This window comes from Gekko japonicus, unplaced genomic scaffold (genome assembly GCF_001447785.1).
Source record: "Gekko japonicus isolate JY-2015 unplaced genomic scaffold, Gekko_japonicus_V1.1 scaffold798, whole genome shotgun sequence".
NCBI lineage: Eukaryota > Metazoa > Chordata > Lepidosauria > Squamata > Gekkonidae > Gekko > Gekko japonicus.
In genome coordinates, this window is record NW_015168072.1 from 168,057 (window position 1) to 183,268 (window position 15,212).

Consider the following 15,212-nt stretch of genomic DNA (forward strand, 5'->3'; position numbering starts at 1 on the left):
AGTTTCTTGATTGCAGTGGGGGGGGGATTTCTGCATGGGGTTGCCAACTCTGGGTTGGGAAATTTCTGGCCATTTGGGGGTGGAGCCTGGGGGCAGGGTTTGGAGGGAGCACGGTGAGGTGTTATGTCATAGAGTCCACCCTCTAAAGTCGCCACTTTCTCCAGGGGAACTGGTCTCTATCATCTGGAGATCGGTTTTAATTCTGGAACAACCGCTGGCCCCACCTGAAGGTTGGCAACCATACCTATGCAGCTGTGAAAAGGCAGGGCAACAGCAGCTGTGGGGCCAACAATAAGATTTAGGAGTGTTCGTGGCATTTAGAATATATTGTCTCCGTGACTCTCACAGTTTTTTTTAAACTAAATTTCTAGCCCACCCTCCACTGCATTTGTTAACATGGGAGCTACCCATAGCCATTTTGAAATTGTCAACCACTTTATTGGATTGCTTTGTGAAAGAATTACAACACAACAGAATTTTGATAAAGATATCCCTCGAAACGAACATTGAAACTCGAGGAAGTTCGTAAAGCACTTCAGTGACTTGATGTTCTGACCTGTTGAAAAGGAAACCTTGGATTAAAGAAAGAAATACCAACATATAATTATTCTTGTTTTCTGAATATGTGAACAGCTGCAGCAATTGTTGTGTAAACTGACATATTTGATTGCTGTGCCCTTTGGTTATATTGCTTCAGGGCAGGTTACAACAATACAGAACCACAATATAACAATATAATAAGAATAGAATAGGAAATAGAATTAGTTTTTAGCTTGGGACCTGTGGGGCTACCTAGGGTTGCCACTCGAGATTGAGAAATTCCTTGATATTTGAGGGTGCAGCTTGGGGAGGAGAGGGTTTAGAGAGGGGAAGGTACAATTCCATAGAGGCCACCTTCCAAAGCTGCCATTTTGTCCAAGGGAACTGATCTCTGTAGTCTGGAGACCAGTTTGAATTCCTGGAGAATTCCAGGCAACCCTACCCGCAACCTTTGCAAAAAAACAAACAAAACCCACAGCTTAGTATGTAGTAGAGTTGCCAACCTCCAGATGGGCAACGAATACATATACACTGCAAGAAACTTTTGTAAATTAACGTGTTCTGTTTATAATTAACATTCTACAAAGTGCATTCTGTATTCTTATAAAATCCTAATCAGATATATATATTAAGTAAATTCAATATAACAATAACATACAGTTCATACAATATAACAACTACCAGTCAATTTTGCATCAGTATTTTAAAAGTCAAACCCCAACGGGAGTTTCCAGAATTACACGCCCGCTTCTACTTGCGGGAAGTCTTCCAGAAGGGGGAAAGCTCGGGTTGCTACAACCTCCAGATGGGGCCTGGAGTTCTCCTGGAATTCAAAATGGTCTCCAGACTACATAGATCAGTAGTCTCCAGGTGGCATCTCCAGAAGACCAAGATCAGTTCCCCTGGAGAAAATAGCTCCTTCAGAGGGTAGGCTCTTTGGCTTTATACCCCACTGAAGTCCCTCCCCTCCCCAAACCCCACCCGTATCGGGCTCCACCACCAAAATCTCCAGGTGTTTCCCAGTCCGCAACTGGCAATCCTATATAGGGTTGCCAGCCAGTGGCAACCAGCGAGAGTCTGATTGGGTTGGGACACAGGGTATGCCATAAGGCAATAGTGTTACATCACTTCCACAGGAAACCCAGAAGTGACCTCATGCCTCTCTACTCTAGGAAGCACTGGAAACTCCATAGTAAAATCATAATATTTCCAGTGAGGTCACTTACGGCTTTTCTGTAGAACAAATGGAACGCCATCACCTGGTGGTGATTTGTTTTTCCTCCCAACCATCTGCTGGAGTGCCTTCATGCAACAGGAGCTGACAGTGAGAGCTGTGTGCCCCCAGCAGGGAAACGGGAAGCCCAGCTGGCAGTATTATTGCCTATGGAGTGCCCAATAAGGAGTGAAGTACAGTGCTATGTCCGTCTAGTGGAGTTTGTGGGGCTGGGGGAGATTTTAATTGGAGTTCTCAGGTCACGAGTTGTACCTTTGGGCCACAACATACAGCAGCTCTGAGCATCCCTATAAAGCTGTATTAAAAAGAATGGAGATTAATCTGCTTGACACAAATAAAAGCATTTTTTGTGTGTTTGCTTTCGTATCTAAGTAGGCACATAACACACATGGGTTTGTGATGTTTTTTACTTATTTCATTTATACCTCACTTTTCTCCCTGGTGGGGGCCTGATGTGGCTTCCTCGTTCAAGAATATGCAGAAAATGCATATTATGCAGAAAGTCTCTCTGCATCCGGAGTCCCCATACAGTGTTCCCTCTAAGCTGAGTTAGTGTGAGCTAGCTCACAGTTTTTTAGCGTCTGGCTCACACATTTTTGTCTTAGCTCAGGAAGGATGGCTCCAGAGCAAACTAATTTATGTAGCAGTCAAATGGCTCGCTCACAACTTTAATGCCAGTAGCTCACAGAGTAGAATTTTTGCTCACAAGATTTCACAGCTTAGAGGGAGCATTGGTCCCCAACCTTTTTGAGCCTGTGGGCACATTTGAAATTCTGACACGGCAAGGGTGGGGAGCAGCAACAAAATGGCTGCCGGAGGAGGTAGGGCCAGCCACAAAACGATGGCTACAGCTTCACTTCAGTCACACAGTGTAGTTCCTCCTGCTGTAGGGGCAGCTGTTACCAAAGCAACATTTCAAAACATCTGCACAGCCTTGCTGAGCAAAAGCCCTACTGGGGCCCACCCACTTCCTAAAAACACTGGGCAGAGACCAGAAAAGGTGTTGGGGGCACCACGCGGGGGACACCTGCTTTACATCAATGCAGAGTAACTTTATTCAGGAAAGACAAAGAAAAGAACAAAAGGAAGGCTTAACCCAGTCCTTGCAAGCAGTTCTCTGGCCAGTTTACCCAGCCATGAATAAAACCTGGCCTAGAACCGCTCCAGATTCTGGAAATAATAGAACTAATTTTAATGTGAAACAGACTGTGTACATTATAGATTACACTGCTCTCCACTGCTCCATTTTATCCTCCCAACAACCCTGTGAAGTAGGTCAGACTAAAAGTATGTGACTTGCCCAAGGTCTAGGATTGCCAACCCCCAGGTGGCATCTGGAGATCTCCTGCTATTACAATCGATCTCCAGTCAACCAAGATCAGTTCCCCTGGAGAAAATGGCTGCTTTGGAGGGTGGGGCACTCTGGCATTAGACCCTGACGAGGTCCCTCCCCAAACCCTGCCCTCCCATGTTCCACCTCCAAAATCTCCAGGTATTTCCCAGCCCAGAGCAGGCAACCCTACCAGGTAAGTTCCCATCATGGCAAACTGGGGATTTGAACCTGTGTGTCCCAGATCCAAGTCTGACCCTCTAACCACTTCACCACATTGATTTTCTGTTGCATTTCTCAATTGTTGGTTTTACTGATATGGGATTTCTTTTCTAAAGACCGAGAAGGACCCTGTGGGTTAGTAGATGTAGTAGAAATGTTTTAAATACATGAAATCTTAGGCTGGGAGGGGAAGAAATGCTGGGACGTCTGACTGACTTGGTTCTCCTCCTGCTCCACAGGTATTCAAAGCACGGGCATACCCAAGAGATGCAAGCTTGAAGCGTCCTTGTCCTTTGGCTCTCAGCCCGGGGGCTGCAGTCTTCACCTGGCTAGGAGATCAATCAGGACAGAAAGACCTGCTCTGTATTCAGAAGCCTCCCCTTTCCGTGTTTATTTCTGTTGCATTCTCTGCTTGTGTTGTAAACTGCTTTGGGTCTCCATTGGGGAGAGAAGCAGGACACAAATCAATCAATCAATTCACAAACACCCATTGACTCCCACAATTAAGGTTGCTCGGCGTAAACCTGGCACCCTGGGAGGTTTAGAGGTCACATCCTGTGAAGGGGGAGTGTTGGTGCACATGGTGGCAGCACTTCTGACATTGGCACCCGGAAGTGATGTTGCTGCATTGCGCAACAACGTCTCCTTCCCCATTTTCTGCTCCTGCTGCTGCATCAAGTAGTGCGGGGGGGGGGGAGGGTAGGAACGCAGGGCTGCCCTAACCACAACCCAAACCTCCAGGATGCATAAAAGATGCACAGTCATAGCAAGGTGACTATGTACAGCAGAGAACTCCCTTCCTCTGTGGCAGCCTTATAACTGGGGGGGGAGTGCAATCAAGTTGTTGCCAACTTATGGAGATCCTGTAGGGTTTGCAAGGGGGGGAAGGAGGAGGAGGAGGAGATTTATATCCCACCCTTCACTACCCAAAGGAGTCTCAGAGCAGTTTACAATCTCCTTTCCCTTCCCCTCCCCACAACAGACACCCTGTGAGGTAGGTGGGGCTGAGAGAGCTATTTCAAGAATTGCTCTTGAGAGAACAGCTCTGAGAGAACTGTGACTGACCCAAGGTCACACCAGCAGCTGCATGTGCAGGAGTGGGGAATCCAGGGCTGGCCCGAGGGGCTTTTGCGCCCTAGGCGAGGCCACCTCGTGGTACCCCCGTCAGATGCCAACCTCCCAGTGGGGCCTGGAGACCTCCCAGCTGGCTGCCTCACACCTGCCGCGGGCCCCGCCTCCTCAGGGAAGCCACGTGACGCACTGGCTGCACAGCCTGGCCTGGAGCCCTTCGTGCCCCCCCCTCTCCTGCCGCCCCGGACTGCTGGCCTGGTGTCGGAGGGGAGTAGGCGGCAAGCACCCCCCTCCCCTCCCACACCCCAGCGGCCGTGCCTCTAGGGTGTGTGTGTGTACGTGCATGTGTGTGGTGGCGGGGGGGCGGGGCTCTAGGTGGCGGGTTGCCGCACAGCCACCAGGTGGCTGCATCGGGGCGAGGGAGCAAGCGGGAGAGGCAAGGCCATGCTACAGACAGCCCCTGCCTGGCGGATGGCGCGAGCTCCCAGTTGGTGCTCCACTGCAGTGAGCGCACAGGGTGCCGGAGCGGCGGGCGAGGCAGCAGCCGTGGCTGCTTAGGAGGGCTCGGGCACGCTTGGGCGCTGCGGGGAGGACACCCCCCCTTCGACCATCCCCGCTGCTTCCGCCCCCGCCACCCCCCCGAGCTGGCTCAGAGGGTGGCGGTGGCGAATCAGCGATGGGCACAGCAGCCAGGGGACCAAAGCCGTGAGATGAGTAGCAGTGGCTTTGGGCAGGGACAGTTGGGGCTTTTGGCGGTGGGGGGGCAGCAGGGCAGTTGGCACCCTGTTCGAAGCTCCGCCCTAGGCCAGAGACTAGCTGGCCTAGTGATAGAGCCGGCCCTGGGGGAATCAAACCCAGTTCTCCCAGATTAGAGTCCGCATTCCTGACCACTACACCATTGCCTGCCTCTGCATAGTGACTCTGGACTTCTTTGGAGGTCTCCCAAGTACTAGCCAGGACTGACCCTGCTTAGTTTCCAAAATCTGACCATACTGGGCTAGCCTGGGCCACCCAGGTCACGGCAGTCCTATACTACCTGCCCTAATATAGCTGCTGCTTAGTTATGGTGGCAGTTGGTAAAACAGAATGGTGCATGGCTGTGTATCAAAATGGGCTGGGTGTTTTGATTTGCATTGAGTGTTTGCCGGTTCCTGGCCTGCACGATTTGAGCTGTGTAGCATTTGTTAGAGTTCTCCCCTTATTAAATATTTTTTTTCAGTTGACTGCTCACCTGTATTGTACCCAGTTAAATGATTCAAGTGACCCAAAGTTGCCTGCCATCAGAACCACCTTTCTGAGATTCTAGAGAAAGGCAGAGAGTTTACAAAACAACCACTTTCGTTTATCACCCAGAAAGGAAAGGATGCTTTGAACTATGTCTGTCTTCCCCATTGCAGGAACAGATCAGTAGCCTGGAGAAAAGAAAAGAAAAGTGAACCTTTAATTCTCAACTCTAGAATAGCTCCTGGTCTCTTAGATTTGGTAAACCTTGGCCCCGGTCACACGGAGAATTTGCCGCGCAAAAGGCACGAATGTTGGGCGGATTTTTGGGGTGCGATCACACCACAACATCTGGGGAGCATAGCGCACCTGTGGCCAACCCGTGGCATCCCGCCAAAGATGCAGAGTTTGAAAGTACCTTGGAAAGTGCACTAGTATCCGGGAACCGCAGGGCAGGGGCGAGCATCTGATCACGCAAGCGCTAGTATCCCATGGCATCCGGCGCCTGTCCACGTCCCATCGCAAACTGGATGTTTTTTGTAAGCGCATGCGCACAAACACAAAACTGAAAGCAGTGCTGCTCCACGGAACTGCGCATGTGCACAAACGCGAAAGGCTTGTGTAATCGCGCCGCACTGCTTCTTTGCCATGCTGCAGCATCGCTGTGTGATCGCCAGCTAACAGCCGAAGCACGGAGACTCGGGGGACCATGTGATCAGGCTACCGTGCTTTATTTTGCTCCGGGGCGAACAGCCACGCCTCCACGCCGCGTTATCTGGCCCGTGTGACCGGGGCCCTTACGCACTTGCTGCAGTTATACACTGCCTTTCTCCCCAGTGTGAACCCACAGCGGCTTATATTGTTCTCTCATCCTCTATTTCATCCTCATAACAACCCTGTTAGGTAGGTTAGGCTGGTGACTGGTCCAAGGTCACCTGGCAAGTTTCCATGGCAATGTAGGGACAGTACAGTACCACTGCTGGTGTTCCATGAATCTATACATATTTTTAGAGCTAGGGTTGCAGACTCTGGGTTAGGAGACACCTCTGCAGATTTGGGGAGTGGGGGTGGAGCCTGGGGAGGGTGGGGTTTGGGGAGGGGAGGAACTCCAGTGGGGCATAATTGTTGGGATTCTGAGATTCAAGATCGATGGTCGTTTTGCAAATACAAGAGTCACATTAGTAAAAGAAAAATATCTTTACTACAAAACAAAATAAAGCATGGGTAAGGTACTTTGGATAAAAGAAATAAAATGAAAAGGTTACATACTTGCAGTTACTTTCAGTACTAAATGCTAAGAGCTACATCTTTCTATCTATCTATCTTGGCTTCAAGAGAGAGCTTCCTGTCTGTTTCACACAAAGAGCCATAAAGCTTGTGAATACATTAATGCTAGATCAAAGCATTTCCACAAACAAGTTGTTAGTTGACCAATACAAAGGTTACAGGTCACTTCATTAGGCTAAGCAACTCCCTCAAACTTTCCCACTGTAGAATACATTACATAAGGTAACATCCTGTTTCCTAACAAACAACATTTAACTCTGTAATGACTGAAGTGTAAGCAACTTGAAACTCCAACAATAATGCCATAGAGGCCACCTTCCAATGAAGCCATTTTCTCCAGATTATCTTTGTTAAGGGAAGTGACCAGGAGTTTGTTTACGTTGCCTGTCTTCTGATCTCTGATCGCCTGGAGTTCAGTTGTGATCAATGCTCCCTCTAAGCTGTGGAGTCTTGTGAGCAAAAAGTCTACTTTGCGAGCTGCCCCCATTAAAGCTGTGAGCGAGCGATTGGGGTACTGCATAAATCAGTTTGCTCTGGAGCCATCCTTCCTGAGCTAAGGCAAAAATGTGTGAGCCGGAGGCCAAAAAAACTGAGCTGGCTCAGCTTAGAGGGAACCACTGGTTGTAATCCCAGGAGACCTCCAGCCACCACCTGGAGGTTGGCCACCCTGCCAATAGCAGTCTTGATCTCTCTTGCCTGGAGATCAGTTGTAATCCCAGGAGACCTCCAGCCACCACCTGGAGGTTGCACTCCACCAATGTTCAAGGTTGAGTCACTGTGCTCCATTTGTGGCTGGAACCATCTGGAGGTCGGCCACCCTGACAGTAGCAGTCCTACTTCCCTTCCTCCCTCACAGACCTATTGTCACCAGCCCCATAGCTAGGTATTTTGGGGGAGGGGCCTTTGAGGGGGCCCACCAGCCAATGAAAGGCTCCAGGGCAAAGAGGAGTTACGCCCAGTGGCTGCAGCTTCCCTCCCCCCCCCCACAAGGGCAGGCCTTCCCTGGAGCATCCGGCTCCCTCCCTCCCTGAGAAGCTCTACTGCCCCTTCCCACGGCGAGGCACCAGGGGTAGCCTGACTTCCACCCTCGGCTCCCTCCCGGGGCTGGGAGAAGTGAGGTGTGGGGCAGCTGGCCTGGCCATGGAGGTGCCGTGTGCGGACTCAGCCCGTTGGAGCACAGCTGGGTCAGAGGAGGTGCCTGCCTGCCTCCTTGCCTTGCCTGGGCTTTACCATTCATGCTTGCTGGCTGGGTGGCTCTCTCAGCCTCCCCTTGCCGCCACTGCTATTTGTACCGCCACCTCTGAAATCACTGCCCTCTAGGGTTGCCAAGTCATAATTCAGCCGCAGCGGGGGACTCCCAGGTTCCTCCGGGAGCGTGCGCGTGCAAAGCGCACATGCACCGTGAGCACGTCACCCGAAAGTAATGTTGCCGCGCTGGGCACGCTGGGGGCAGGGCTGCAGTCATCCAAGGGAAAAACATAAGAGTTTTCCCTCGGATGACCGCGGCCCCGGCGCACCTGGCATGGCTGCGTCACTTCCGGGTGACGTGTTGACGCCGGGCACGTCCCGTGCTTTGGGGGTGGGGTTCCCCCCAGGGCCCGATCCGCTGGCGGCGGGGAACAGGTCTCTGGGGTGGGGTTTTCCCCGCCCCCCGGGGGGACTTGGCAAGCCTACTGCCCTTGTCCTCCCCGTGGACAGGCCGACAGGCAATCAGGGGGAGGGGGCCGGGGGGGAGCCGAGGCTCGGGGCGTGGGGCCCATAAAAACCACTAGGGGGCCAGGCCCCATGGGCCCCACGGTAGCTACAGGCCTGATTGTCACTTTGTGCTATTCAACACCCACAAATATAAATAATCTGTGAACCAGCAGTTAGAAACAAACAAACAAACAAACAAACACATTGAAATAAGGCTTACCATTTGGGGTGTAAGCCTGTGTTAATGACTTTATTCACGACATGCACAATTTCATACAGACTTGTTGGAAGCATAGGTCCCCTTCTCACGTCATTGAATAACCTGATCCAAGCTTCCCTGACCCTGGGTAGAAGCATCTAGCCTACTGGACTGGTGTCAACTGCCTCCCCCCACCAGGCAAGCAAACAAGACTCTAACAATAAGGAAACACAGCTTCACCACCAGACCTATGGAGCAGCTTGAAAGCCATGAAGCTGCCTTACTGAATCAGACCCTCAGGCCATCAAAGTCTGTATTGTCAACTCAGACTGGCAGCAGCTCTCTAGGCTCTAGGTGGAGGTCTTTCACATCACCTACTACCTGGCCCTTTGAATCAGAGGTGCCAGCCATCGAACCAGGGACCTTCTGCATGCCAAGCAGGTGCTCTACCACTGAGCCATGGGCCCATCACGTGAAGGGCTCAAGAGACAAGCAAACAGATCGGCCGTTTAGCTCATGGATCATTGTGGCTGTCGTACAATCAATGTTCCCTCTAAGCTAAGTTAGTGTGAGCTAGCTCACTGTTTTTTAGCCTCTGGCTCACACCTTTTTGTCTCAGCTCAGGAAGGAGGGCTCCAGAGCAAACTAGTTTATGCAGCAGCCAAATTGCTCGCTCACAACGTTAATGCCAGTAGCTCAAAAAGTAGAATTTTTGCTCACAAGACTCCACACCTTAGAGGGAACATTGCATACAATGTGTGTTCAACTATTGAAAGCATTCACCGTGAAATTCATAGCACCTTTAGGTCAAGGATGATTTTGAGATATGTGTTGTCAGATTTCCACAGGCTCTGATCTTCATCCCTTCCATAGCAGGATTTTTTAAACAGATTTTTTAAAACAAAAAACAAAACACAACGTTTCCCAAAGCAGATTGTTACAGAAGTATTTAGTGACAGCCACCAGTTTTACTGAGCATTAGTCTAATACGCAAAGGGTAATTTATCTGTGTGTGTTTTTAAAATGGTGTTACAACCATAAAGACATCATCAAGAGAAGGAGTTTATTTCTCTCCAGACTTCTCTGGCTGCCAAATGGTGCTTCAAAAAGAGCTCCACTGAGCTGAATTAACGCCACTAAAGGGGGAGATTAGAAGACCTTTTAAAACGACTCCTGGGGAACTTTTTTCAAGCTAATCTGTCTGCACCCTTGACATAATATAAAGATCCCAAAATAATTTGAGTGCTGTGAAGTCATAAATGCGGCCAGTCTCGGCTTTTAAATTAACAAGAATGTTATTTACTTCTGGGTGATGGGATACAGTACAGCAATTGCCAAGCCATTTCCATTAATTTAAGTGCACGTTCTTTTTATTAAAAAGAAAGGGGGGTTACTGGCCTTTATCCAGGGAACCACGGGAGCATCAGAAGACATGCCGCTGCACCTGTGGATTATCCCTGCTCAGTGCGTGGAGATTCTTTATGGCAAGGTGGTAGGGCTGGGGGGGTTAGGGTTGCCAGATCCAGGTTGGGAAATTCCTGGAGATTTGAGGATGGAGCTTGGGGAGGACAGGGACCTCAGTGGGGTACAATGCCATAAACTCCCCCCTCCAAAACATCCATTTTCTCTGGGGCTTTGGATGCTGTGGCTGGATGGTTGCAGCAGTCGATTGAAGTTAAATCCATTGAAGACGGAGGTCATGTGCCTGAGTCGGGTGGTGGTGGATGTGGGTACAAGGCTCCCCACACTTGAAGTGGCACCAGCCCAGACAGTGAGGAGCATGGGAGTTAACACTGGATACCTCTCTTTCTATGGAGGCCCAGGTTGCTGCATTCATCCATCTCAGGCAGATTCGGTTACTGAAGCCCTATCTCTCTTCCCAGGACTTGGCTACAGTGACCCATGCAATGGTCACTTCCTGGCTTAATTGCTGCAATTCGCTCTATGCAGGCATACCCTTGCGGCTGATCTGGAAATTACAGCTGGTACAAAATGCGGCAGCACACCGGCTGACGTCGATGCCTATGCGGGCTCATGTTTGGCGTGAGCTCCGCCAATTGCATTGGTTACCAGGTGCTGGTAATAACCTTCAAAGCCTTATATGGCCTGGGACCAACATATCTAAGGGACCACCTCTTCCTGTATATGCCTCAAAGAGCGCTGTGCTCAAAGAATCAACATCTCCTGGTGTTCCCTGGCCCAAGGGACATCTGTCTTGCCTCAACCAGGGCCAGGGCCTTCTCTGCCCTGGCCCCTGCCTGGTGGAACAGGCTCCCTATTGAGATCAGGGCTCTGCCAGGATCTTCTTCAATTCCGCAGGGCCTGCAAGACGGAGCAGTTCCGCCAGGCCTTTGGCTGAGACAGCGAGCACCCATCTATGGCCTCCCTGAGGTTGCTGCCAAACTGACAACTGGCCTTCATTTCAGCTGTACCAATGAGCCAGAATTTCTTGTAGCCAGCTGATTTTTGTGATTGTGCTGTACTGCCGATTTTAATGTCTATATTGTGTTTTTAAACTTTAATTGTATATATTATAAAATGATGCTACTCGCCCTGAGCCCGTTCGCGGGATGGGCGGGATATAAATACAAATAAATAAATAAATTGAAAGGCACTGGATTAGCATGCAATAGTAACTTGTAGTTTTCTAACACATGTGAAGAAGAAGAAGAAGAAGAAGAAGAAGAAGAAGAAGAGGAGGAGGAGGAGGAGGAGGAGGAGATTGGATTTATACCCCGCCCTTCACTTGGAGTCTCAGAGCGGCTTACAAACTCCTTTCCCTTCCCCTCCCCACAACAGACACCCTGTGAGGTCGGTGGGGTTGAGAGAACTCTGACACAAACTGCTCTTTTTCAAGGACACCTCTGCCAGAACTTGTGACTGACCCAAGGTCACATCAGCAGGTGCAAGTGGAGGAGTGGGGAATCAAACCTGGTTCTCCCAGACTAGAGTCCACACACTTAACCACTACACCAAACTGGCTCTCTTATGTGTATATAAGACGCACACAACACTTCACAAGCTGTGCGTCATGGCCTAAAAGTGTGCTGCAAATTGGGTTGCCAGGTTCCCCCACCACTGGTAGGGGATAGGGGGGTTAGGGTTGCCAGATCCAGGTTGGGAAATTCCTGGAGATTTGGGGATGGAGCCTGGGGTGGACAAGGACCTTGATGGGATACAGTACCATAGACCCCACTCTCCAAAGCAGCCATTTTCTCCTGGGGGACTGCTCTCTGTAGTCTGGAGATGAGCTGTAATTCCAGGGGATCCCCAGGTGCCCGCCTGGAGGCTGGCATCCCTAGTTGCAAAGCCTCCGAAGATGGGTCTCAGGCTTTTGAAGGGTTAATGGTTTAGTTGAGCATGCTCTTTTTTTTTTTTAAGTGGGCCACTGTACCAGTACATTTGGACTTCTGTGTCCCCATAACAACGACAGCACAACAACAGCAACAACAGAAAGTTAGAACCACTGCTCTAGCAGACAACTCTGATGCCTCTAGAGAGCCAGCATGATATAGTGGCCAAAGTGTCGGACTGAGATTGTGGAAAGCCAAGTCCAGATCCCACCCTGCCATGGAAACTCGCTGGGGGGCCTTGGGCCAGTCACACTCCCTCAGTCTAACCTACCTCACAGGGTTGTTGTGAGGATAAGCTGCTTTGGGTCCGCAATGGGGAGAAAGGCTGGAAAGAGGAGGAGGAGGAGGAGGAGGAGGAGGAGGAGATTGGATATATACCCCACCCTTAACTACCCAAGGCAGTCTCAGAGCAGCTTACAAACTCCTTTCCCTTCCCCTCCCCACAACAGACACCCTGTGAGGTAGGTGGGGCTGAGAGAGCTCTTGACAGAAACTGGTCTTTTTCAAGAACAGCTCTTATCAGAACTACGGTTTGCCCAAGGTCATCCAGCAGGTGTAAGTGGAGGAGTGGGGAATCAAACCCGGTTCTCCCAGATTAGAGTCCGCACTCTTAACCACTACACCACACTGGCTCTCTCTATATAAATAAATAAACCCAATAAATAGTAAATACAACATGTACATTGGGGTCTCCAATCTTAACAAAAACAACTCTGTGGTCTCACCTTGACCTCAATAGCCTGATCTCATCACATCTCGGAAGCTAAGCAGGGCCAACCCTGGCAACTATTTGGATGGAAGACCTCCAAAGAATACCAGGGCCGGGAAGCCAGAGGCAGGTGATCAAGCCATTTCTCTGAATGTCCTCCATGCCCCAGTCGGAGTTGCCAGAGGTCACCATGGCTTTAAGGCGCAGGCGTGTGCGCACACTCTCACACACACACAATGCAAAAGAAACCACCAAAAACCCCAACTCTGTGGTCTATGTATCAGGGCACTCTGCAGCAAGTTGTTCCCTATAAATGGATATTTTTTATTTTAAAAAATCTGAAATGGGCTATTTATTTACTTCATTTATACCCCCACCTTTCTCTCCAGTGGGGACCCAAAGCAGTTTACAACAGCAGTATCCCCTCCTCTGTTTTGCTTCCACAACAACCCTGTGAGGTAGGCTAGGAAGAGAGCGTGAGAGTGGCCCAACAAGTCACCCGGCAAGCTTCCATGGCAGAGTGGGGGTCTGAACCTGACTCTCCCAGATCCTAGTCTGATGCACTAACCCTGGGGGTGAAAACGCTACCTGCTCACTACAATCTCGTTGCTGCGCCGTGCCATCCCAAGCAGAGTTACCCCTTTTTAGTTCTACTGAAGTCAAGTAGTTTTGAAGGGTGGAGCCTAGCTGAAGATGGCACTACTGCAGCATAGTGGGGAAGAGAATGAATTGGAAGTCCAGTTTCCAGGCTCGGCTTTGATCTCTACCACAGACTCACTATTTTGCATGCTAATTTAACAAGCCACCCCTGTATATACAACTATGATCTGTAATTCCATTTCACTGTCTGACAAAGTGTGCGTGCACACGAAAGCTCACATCTTGAATAAAAATGTGTTGGTCTTAAAGGTGCCATTGGAATCTAACATTGTTGTAGGGCTTCAGACCAATACGGCTGCCCACCTTGATGTAGGTGGCCTCAGATAAGCCAATCTCTGTTGAATTTAGTCCTTGCAAGATGGGATTGAAAACACAGGCCTGTCGGATAAGGCTGTTGTAAGGATTACTGATAGGTGCATTAAAGGTCTGGAACATTTTAACCAGGAGTCCCCAGTGCCATGGCGCCCACTGACACCTTTTCTAGTGCCCAAGTTTTTTAGAAAGTGGGAGGAGCTAAATAGGGCTTTTGCCCAGCAGGGCTTCTGATTGGCCATTGGAGATCTGATTGTGCATTTTTTAAAAAAAAGTAGTTTGGCAGCTGCTGCCACCACAGAACAAGGCTCTTCTCTGGGTGTATGCAAGAAAACATTTCAAAATGGTACGTTCATTTTAAAAGAGCATAAGAACGTAAGAGAAGCCATGTTGGATCAGGCCAGTGGCCCATCCAGTCCAACACTCTGTGTCACACAGTGACCAAAACCCAGGTGCAGTCAGGAGGTGAGCACTCGTGTGGTGAAACTGGCTAGGTGAACCAGGTGCTCACAGAAATGCTCTCAGCAATTCTTGAAAGAAAGAACGCTCACGCCAGCCTGTTTGGAGAAAGCCTGCTAGAGAAATGAAATTGATCTTAGGGCTCCCTCTAGTGTTGGCTTGTTGTGGAACGTGCAAAGTCCAGTTGGTTCTACAAAATCCCCACAAGATCAGAAATATATCTGCTGCCTTAATATAGCAGAGAACACAACAAGAATCCCAGAGACCATCAGATGCCACTGCACCCTTACAGTATCATGGGAAATGAACTAAAGAGTCTTGCAGCTCTTTCTTATAGACTGCTTCAAGAGGGGATTGAATAAACATATGGAGCAGAGATCCATCAGTGGCTATTAGCCAAAGGTACAGATGGAACACTATGTCTGGGGCAGTGATGCTCTCTCTGTATTCTTGGTGCTTGAGGGGAAACAGTGGGAGGGCTTCTGGAGTTTTGGCTCTGCTGGTGGACCTCCCAATGGCACTTGGGTTTTGGCCACTGTGTGGCACAGTATTAGACTGGATGGGTCATTGGTCTGATCCAACATGGCTTCTCTTATGTTCTTAATCCTAAACACTGTTATGTTCTTCTAAATCCATTGGAGTCAATGGGCTTCTAAGGATGTGGCTCAGTTTAGGATTGCATCGTTAGCTATTTTAACACATCCCTTATGAACATCCCTTTTTTTTCTGGGCTGAAGATAACATATGTGGAGAATGAGATCAGAAGGAGGAAAACTGTGCCTCTTCTGAAATTTATACTTCCCCTAAATTACTTGTTTTAGTTTGCTTCATGCTAAGGGTAGGCAACTTTTGAATGTTCAGAAGGTACTCAAAGTAGTGGTTCAAAGGCCAGAAATGGTGGATTTTCACACAAACTTCAT